Here is a 9,964-nt window from a genome sequence, read left to right on the forward strand (position 1 = left end):
TTTTCTTTAAGTCGGCCCATGAGAGAGTGTGAGCTTCATCGATACCCACCGACAGCACATACGTATTCCACCATGTGAGGGCGATACCAACAAAAGTGTGGGTGGAATATTTGACTTTGCTTTGGTCCCGACAACCGCTTATGCTAAAAACGGCTTCTGTTTGCTCAAACCATCGGGTGAGCACAACCGGCCCTCCGGTCCCATCGAAGGTGTGAGGTTTGCACCCCATGAAAGTTTTGTAGGAGCAACCCTCGTTTGAATTACCGGCTCCATGGTTGTTGTGGTTGTGGTTGTTATTGATGTCGGAGGAGATACTATCCATAGCCGCACCTATGGCGGTGGCTATCATGCGTTGAAAAGCTTGTTCGGAAGTTTCATTACGTGGCCCGCGACGGGGGGGCATTGTTCCTTCAAGACACAAGAATATCGTTGATTAGTATTCTCAATAATACTAATCATGATAGGGAATGATGATGTAGAGAAAATTTTCCTTGACTCGCCTTAAATTCTTTATGTCATAATGTCGGAATGTCCATACGAATCACCGTAATATAATCCCGGAAATTATATTACCCTGATTCTCATGTGCATTTAACATTACCTCATAAAGTCAAGGTGGCGCGTCAACAAAATTTATCAACGTAAGATCAAGATCGAATACGAGTTAGATATGATAGAAGAGTTCGAGTATAAATGCACAAATAGTCAAGTAATTCCTACTTCAGTCTATATGCCGGTTGTAGTCTAGATTCACCTATGTACCCTATGACTCGGGGTGGACACAAATGAACTCTAAATCCCTACAACCAAGGCTCTGATACCACTTGTAGCGACCCCGACAAATCGTCAAGTGACGGTGTCGACTACGTAGGTCCCATTACCTGGTCATAAGTCTTTAAAACAGACGTTTGACCCAAAATATGTCGCATCCATTCAAGTGTAAAGATTGTTTCAAAGTTTACAAAGATAATTGACCACAAGTCAAGTTACAACGTTATAAGTACAAATGAAAACTATGCGACACAGTTTAAATAAGTTCAAAGATGCTCCAAAATGCATGTATACTCGACATCCAAGCAAGTATCAAAAGAGTGCGGAAGCATGTATCACTAAGCATTCAAAACCTGAGAAAACATAGAAGAATCTGTCAACGAAAACGTTGGTGAAATCATAGGTTTAGTAAGTATTAAACGTTGTTTTTGAACCACAAGATTTTGTATTTCCATAACGTAGATTATCCAAATCATTTGCATTCCAAAAGTGTTGTTATACGCGAGCACTCAATTATCAAAACTTAACCAACGTTACCCCATCACACAGTGCTAGAACCCACACTAAAACGCAAAAATATATTTCATCCGCATAACGGTAGCGAACCGTCCGAATGAGGGTTTGTTAAACCCGTATGGCCACACAATATAAGTTCTCGCTTACACCCTGCAAGTGTAACTAATGATAATCGAATTGAGGCATTTTTGTTCTAACTCGCACGTGGAATGTTTGTTTTCACACTTGTGTTCAAAACATAAAAGTAAGTAGTACAAGATGTAACAAAGTATATGTTTTCTCAGCCCACGATTTAAAAGTATAAAAGTTGTTGAAAAGGTGGGACTATGATCTCACCTTGAGCGCGAGAGTTAATAAAGTACTTCAACAAGTAAACGCGTGCAAAGACAAAGCTAGTCTTGACCTAAACATATAGGTTATATCAATATCGGTAAGCACAAACGGTCAAAGATGTTCAATTAGTCCTATGGCTCGTTACGACTCGATTAATATAGCATGTGAATCAATTTGTCAAGTTTCATGCACGATACAAGTAGTTAAGTATGTTAGAACGATTGTATAATCGTTTGGTTAAGTTTGACTAAAAGTCAAACTTGGTCAAAGTCAAAGTCAACGGGGTCGGGTCGGGTATCCGACAATTTTCCCAAGACGAGAAGTCATATAAGAGCCTAATAGTCAAGTTTCATGTTAAACGGAGTTTTAGTTAAGCGGAAACATTTTTGTGACATTTAAAAACAAAAGAGAGTGGCCTGGGGCTTTTGCGCGGCGCGCACTGGGTTGCGCGGCGCGCACCCAAGTGCAATTTCTGGTCAGAACTCAACCAAGAAGGCAAACATCCGGGATCTCTGATTCTGCGCGGCGCGCGGGTAAATGCGCGGCGCGCAATACCTGGGAATCATGCAGTTTGCAGAAAAATGGTCCAAGTCACGAACCAAAATACAATATAACACATTTCATGCACCGAAAACACTTAAAACGCATAACCTATATCATTAGAAAGGTAATTTGACAAGGCAAACAACTAAGCACATTTCATCAAGCAATTCATCACTAACAACAACCAAAAACCGCATTAAACGTTCATAATTAAAGTTTCAAATTCTAAAACGCATTTTATGATTCGGGCAACCAATTTACATGTATGTTATGCCGTTTCGAAGGTAATCAAACACACATTGCAACAAAACACTTAACAACAATATCTCATAGCATTTGACGCATCAAAAGTTCATGTAAAGCTCATCAAACCCTAATCCAAGTTCACAAAATCATTAATCATGTTCTTGGAGTTTCCTTAATCAACCTATACATCAAAACGAAGCTAATGATACTAGTAACACTTTTAAAACATGCACTTTAACAATCTAACAACATTTGATCATCCAAAATCAAGGATTTAGCAAGTAATTTTCATATTGAACTAGTTACACCAAAAACAACGAATCGAGCATACAAATTACATACACGACATCACAATGAGCCATAGACACTAATTAACAACATTTCAAGTCAAAAACACGAATTTAGAGAAATCTATAGTTTTAGAAATGTTACCCAAACTTGATGATATTGGCATCAAAATGTAGAGGATGAAGAGAGGATCACGAAAATGTAATTTGTTTTGATGTTTGCTTCTCCAATCGGATTTAGATGATGATTTTATGTTTGAGGGTTTTGAGTTCAAAAATGGGAAGTAGAGAGAAAGAGGAGGATGAAGGTGGGAGGTGGAGGTGAAATGAATGGATGTGGTAAGTGGGTTGACTAGTTGACCTAGTCAACTAGTTTGCCCATTTGGCAATCTCGGTCCCTCGAGTTTCAAAGCGGGTGCGGGAATTAACCCAACGAATATTTTAAAAACGTTCGAGTAACGGATGACTTTATAATTAGATAACGAGAATATTATGAACGTTAGTTAACGAAAGATACAAATTTGAATAACGAAAGATATTATATATAAAAAAAGACGGTGTTAAAATAAATTTAACGGAAAATCACGGGATGTTACAATTCCTATGTCATCTATCATAGTTTTGTGTATTACATATGTATTACATGAAATGCTATCCATGAATTTTGAAATTTCTATGCTTGTAATTACTTATACTCATACGTATATAACCTCCCTGTTATATTACGTGCCCTTATGCCTTTGTGCATTGGTTTGCGAACCAGAAAATGCCATTATTGACTTATAAAGATTCTCAAGATATTATAATGTCATCACTATTTATATTCATTACTTAAAAAAAATTGTTTTCTCATTATTTTTGAACTTTCTTGACGGATGGCGTCTATGAAACTCTAGAATGGAAGGGTTTGGATTACAGATTTAAAGAATCCTATAGCTCAAGCCCCTAGACCTGAATAGGCCACTACGAATTTAAAGTCTTTAATCGAAAGTTTATCTGATTACATACTTATCATTTTTAATCTAGACACGTCATACTGCAATTATTGCATAAATGGAGTATAGACAAATCATATCTTATCATATCTATCCCAATAGACTTTGTCTAACACTTTTCCTAAATTTTCTCCGTAAATTATGGAATCTCTTTGCTATATATACGTATTCGAGGAGACGGAGATATCATTCAGTATTCAACACCCAACTCATATCGAAAACCCTTTATTCGATCATATAATATGGATTTCTCACTTGATTCCTTGAACTCCTCGAGCACCAATGGCAGTGTAACCGGAATGAACCAACCAATTAGTCATCATCTTTTCTGGATGAATTGGGGGTGGGTTCGTAGTCTACTTAATCAATGGAGAAGTGAAGAAGGTGATCCTTTTCACCCACCACATTGCCCTATTGGCGAAGAACCTGAAGCACTTACCGGCGAACCAATCCGGAACACTATTTTCACCCTCATTTCCAGGATATCTCATCACGAGTATATAATATCTAAAATTCTAGATCTTATTCATCCCCTTGTCCGAACCGCCAATCATCCCGGAATAATAGAAGAAGTCAACGAGCTTCGCGCTCGAGTAGTGGCTTTAGAAAATATGGTGCAAAACCTACGAGCACCAGCAGCAGCACCAGCAGCATAACCAGCACCACCAGTACCATCAGCATCACCACCAACAGCATCAGCTTCACCAACAACAACAACATCATCATCATCCCACGTCTCAACATCATAATCGGTACCTCAAACATCGACATCATACGCCCATAGATACCAAGGAATATTAGTAATAATGAGTTAAGATGTATTGACTCATTCTTCCTGAAGAATTATATATGTATATATATATATATATATATATATATATATATATATATATATATATATATATATATATATATATATATATATATATAAATATGGTTTGGAACAATAATAAATCTTTTCATACTAAGCTATTACGTGTGAATCTTAACTAGTATGTACTACTTGGTTAATTCATATCACTAATATGCTATGATGTACATCCTTCGTTAATGACTTAATAATCGTTAATCACTGCTTCAGCACAATAAACTCCATTTCATAATAAATCAAGTGTATTATTCAAATACATGTTTGATTTTACACTTCCATTTTCGATGTACTCGAAACTTTTTAGAAAACATTATTCGTGTCTTGTGAATTTCACAAGAATTCCACGAGCACCAACATCATATATCGAGGTATATCAATAATAATGAACGATGAAGTATTGATTCATAACTCCATTAAAGAAATATTCCGCGACGATTATGTAATCTCTCAAGTTTTGAAGATTATTTATTCTTGTTCCAACCGCAAATCAAATGATTTTAATATTATATTAACTCATTAAATCAATATTATATTTGAAGAATACATATATGAACGTATATCTCCATAAAGATTGTAATTAAAGTTCTTTTGTACAAACTGTTAATTGTGAAAATATTTTAACGGGTAGGTAATACCCGAGAAATATTTATATCTCACATTAATATGTTGCATTGTACATTCTTCAATTTTGATTCAATAATCTGTAACTATACTACTTACGTTCACAAGATATATGTATCCGTTCACTAAAGAACAACCATTTTCGTACAAATTCAATTACATATTCTAATTTTGACATATCAGAATCCAAGTAAAGCTTTAGCAGGTGTTATCTTCCTAAAGATTACTAAATTCATATATATATTCATTCGTATTTTGTGATGAATTATCACGTCAAACCGCCAAAATTAGAACCATTGATGGTTACATCCTACGCTTAAACACTTCAAATTCAAAATTCTTGAAAACACCTTGGATTGATAATCAATGATTCAGATTCGTTAACCTTGAGAATGCTAACGAAGCAGCAAAAGCTATAGATGGTCTTAATGGACAAAAGTTTGATGATAAAGAATGACATATTGAAAAAGCTCAGATTTAGAACTGAAAAATGGATTGAGCTAATCATGAAGGAGACCATGGACAAATCACAAGGACTAAACCTGTAATCAAAGAATCTAGATGATTCGAATTCTGATGAAAACCACAAAAGATCTCCTTACGTATTCTAAATCCTTACAGAAGAATTTTCCTCATTATCATTGGATCTTAGAAAATTCTAAGATATCATCTTATCTTTCGTTATAAATATCCTCTATATTTCTGAAGATACCTTCATAACTATTCTTGTCTGAAATTATTTATCACTTTGCACTATCTGTGTTACATAATAAAGGAAACTGTTTTAGTTTCTATATTTCTATAACATACAAGTTTAAATTTTGAATGATTTGAGGTAGTGTTGGGAATTGAAGCATGAGTTAGTATAATATAATGACGTCAGGCCAACGTGATTATATTACAGTAAGTCATGCTAAATTTTTAATGGAAGATGATGATTCATATACTTTATAATCATCATTTGCCATGTTACATGACTTTTACATTCTACTTAACCTCTGAACATATCAAGAACATATATTCTTGATAGTTCTATCCTTAGTAATTCTAGTAATTTGACAAATCAAATCGTGCTATTACCTTTCCTTCTGCTTTGTATATTATGATCATTCGAAACTCCATACCTACGAATTCTAGACCATTATTCGCTTGACTTGAAGTCGAGAAGGAAAAACAAGAGCATAGAGCTCCAACATATAATGGAAAATATAAAGCCCGATAACAACATGGAAATTACAAACCGTGTATATCAATGCGTATAGCAACATAAAGACACGGGAGAATTAAAAACACTATAACCCCAAGGTAATTGTAGAAGTAAATAGATTCCTCTGGGGGTAAATGAAAAAGAAGAATGACAGAAACGATAGTCAGAAAAATATCCAGGATAAGAACTGGATGGAGCATTTTCACAATCTTTGGAAGTATGAATCGAGAAAGAAAGTATAGAAGTGGTGAAGATAATGAAACAGAAGAAGCTAATTTATAGCAAAATTCTAGACACAACAATCAAGGCAATTTTAATTTCCTTAATTACCGGAGAATCAAATCTTATACAGATTATAAAGATTTCCTTTAAATCCCTTGAATTCCGGAAATCACCTTTAATTATGTCAAAAGTTAAGGCAAACTGATATTTTCTTATTTCAAACTTTTAAGATAACTTCATTTATACTCTTCCTATAATCGAATCGTTTTATCCATATTACCCAATGTTGATAAAACAATATTTTCAACTCATATTCATCATTCTTGTTGTAAATAATGACAATCTCTATCAAATTTCACGACTATGATTTTCATGAACTCCTCTATATTTTGTCTACCCTAGCGTGGTGGCATAAACGCTCAAGGTTTAAATGAGCTCGATATTATTCATAACACATTTTATATATCCAATTTACTGAAATGACTTGTATAACATCATCATTTTGAATGATCTCCGCATTAATAATAAAATGCACTTCGTAGAAGAACTTGTAGAAATTATGGTTTGTATGATTTTAATTCTTGAAACAGAACAATATTCTATCCGTTGAAATTTACGCAAGGCCCCGAGCATACCTGGGAACGTGAAAACCAAATAAAACGTAAATATCCTCGTCTATGTACGAACAACACCGATTAATGGCAACAACTAAATTTCGGGACGAAATTTCTTTTAACGGGTAGGTACTATAACAACCCTCATATTTCCATACATGAATTGACTAATTTGACTATAGGGTTGTTATCCATACGTAATATATAATTAAATTTGACATTGATCAAATATTTATTTTTAGTCGACACTTTTTGTTAACTAAAGTTTACACTAATTATATAAAATAACTTTAGTTGATATTAATATTAATGCGTATTATATTTAAAACTATATGAAACATAATTATTAATTAAATGATAAGTTATTTTAATCATTATATATATATTTTTAGCTTATAAAAAAAGAGATTTTTTTATAAATTAAATAATGAGCCCATGAATTTTGACTAAATATTTTCAAAAACAAAAACTTATTAAAAACATTTTTAACATGTTTTATTTTTTGTCAAAATTGGCACCTTTATTTTATTTATATTTTTTCTTTTCACCAACTATTTTTTTTCTATAAATACCCACTTCCATTTCATAAAAACTTGTATCAAATCTTTGGAAAAACTCTCTCACAAACTTGGGAAAGTACTTGAGGTATTTTCTATATTTTTTATCGAATTGCTTTTATTTTTTTGTATATTCTTTAAAAATTCGAATTTAATATATATAAATTATTTTTACATGTTATAATTAGTATTATAAGTATTATGATGTATAAAAATAATTTTGATAATTTATGGAATATTATTTATAATTAAATACGAATTATGTAGTATTTAAACATAAAAACAATATAAAATTCGTAATAAAATATTATCAGTAATAAAAATAATTATAATTTTTTTTAAGATTATTATACTTTTATAAATAAGTAAAAATTATAAAAATTAAATAAATGGGATTATTAGTATTTAAAAAGAATTTACTTTTGCATTATTCTAAACCGATAGAAATAATAAATAAAATACAAAATAAATACAAACGTGTATTAAATATTTTTATATGATTAGTAGCATCACTAGATACTTTTAAAAAAATATAAAAATTAATTTTAAATTATTTTTCCTATTTATTTAATTAAAGGCCGATTACAATGGTTAAATAATTAGAAAACATTAAATAAAAAAATTTGATTTAATAATTTTTATAACATTTTTACATAATATAGAACCTGTAAAAAATATAAAATTATTTATTTAGGTCGATTTAATATTTATTACCTAATTAAATTTGATTAATATAAACCGAGTATATATATAAAGAAAAGTGGAAAATAAATACAAAAACTTGATAAAATTATTTTTATAAAATATCCTACTGAATTGTATAATTAACTAAGTTTATAAAAATTATAAATATAATATTTAATGAATTAATATTCGAATTAACATATATTAGTATGATTTTCGATTAACATAAGTATATTACATATACTAAATTAATATTATTATTATAACTTACGGTTAATAACTAAGTATACTATATAATAAAGTATAATGCTTATAATGTAAGTTAATAACAATACATTATTAATAAACACTTATTTTATAACTATACTAATTTAATAATAATAACTTATAGTATATAATATAAGATAATCAAATTGTTAATACATTAATAAAGTGAAGGTTAATCAAAGATAATGTACAATTCATGTGAACTTCATCGCTACTCACGGTCGTAAGTGAATGATGTCTAGGTTGCCATTTATGGGTAAGCTTGTGGATCTCGAATGCCATGACTTAGATTCTGGTCAAGAGTCCTGGGCTCCCGGTTACATCTGGTCATTCCTGACTTATTTGATAGCAACGAAGTTTGAGTAAAGTTATACAACGTCTTGCTAAAGATTAACCCGAACTTTCTAAAATTGGAAAATTACTATAAGTGGAAACTTTCCATAAATAGTAACCTTCCGAAAATGGAAATTCTTTAGTGAACCATTACTATCAATATAGTACTATATACTATTGTCTGTTAGGCAATGTCTGATCATACGTTCTATCTCTAGGTTGAGATCTCGGTCACGTCCTTTCGTTCTATTCTTTCATGGAATACTCTTTTGTGCTACTAATGTGATTTTCATAGCCCCACTTTTACTGTTTACTTAACTATTTATAACTTTTGGGGTGAGACACATGCTTGCTTTATAAATGTTTTACACTTAGACACAAGTACCAAATTGTTAACTATGCTGTCATGCTTTGATTCATGCTAAATCCCTACCGTAATATCGTCAATTGCTACGTTTAAATGCAAACTTAATTATTGTGAGTAGGCCTATTGAGAGTAACGTCTCTAATCATTCGACCGCTGGTCTTTGGTTACATAATAATGATTCCACGACACTGACAGTACAAGGTGTCATAGGGTAAACTTGTTTAGTAGCGATATTACAAAATGCAGCAACACTTTTAGATTGATATTTCTATATCAGTCAACTTTAAACTAAATCTTGTGGTCTAAAACTTTGGATATTATTTATAAACCTGTGAATTTCACTCAACCTTTTTGGTTGACACTTTAAGCATGTTTTGTCTCAGGTGATGATTGAGCTAGCTGTTTGCAACTTTGTGATGATAGATTTGATACTTGCATTGAGTCCACATCGCATATTATATTTTAGTTCATAAACATTTATTTTACGTTTTAATAATAATGTAAACATGTATTACTGCTTTCGCTGTTTT

The sequence above is a fragment of the Rutidosis leptorrhynchoides genome, chromosome 4 (assembly GCF_046630445.1).
Source record: "Rutidosis leptorrhynchoides isolate AG116_Rl617_1_P2 chromosome 4, CSIRO_AGI_Rlap_v1, whole genome shotgun sequence".
Classification (NCBI taxonomy): Eukaryota; Viridiplantae; Streptophyta; class Magnoliopsida; order Asterales; family Asteraceae; genus Rutidosis; species Rutidosis leptorrhynchoides.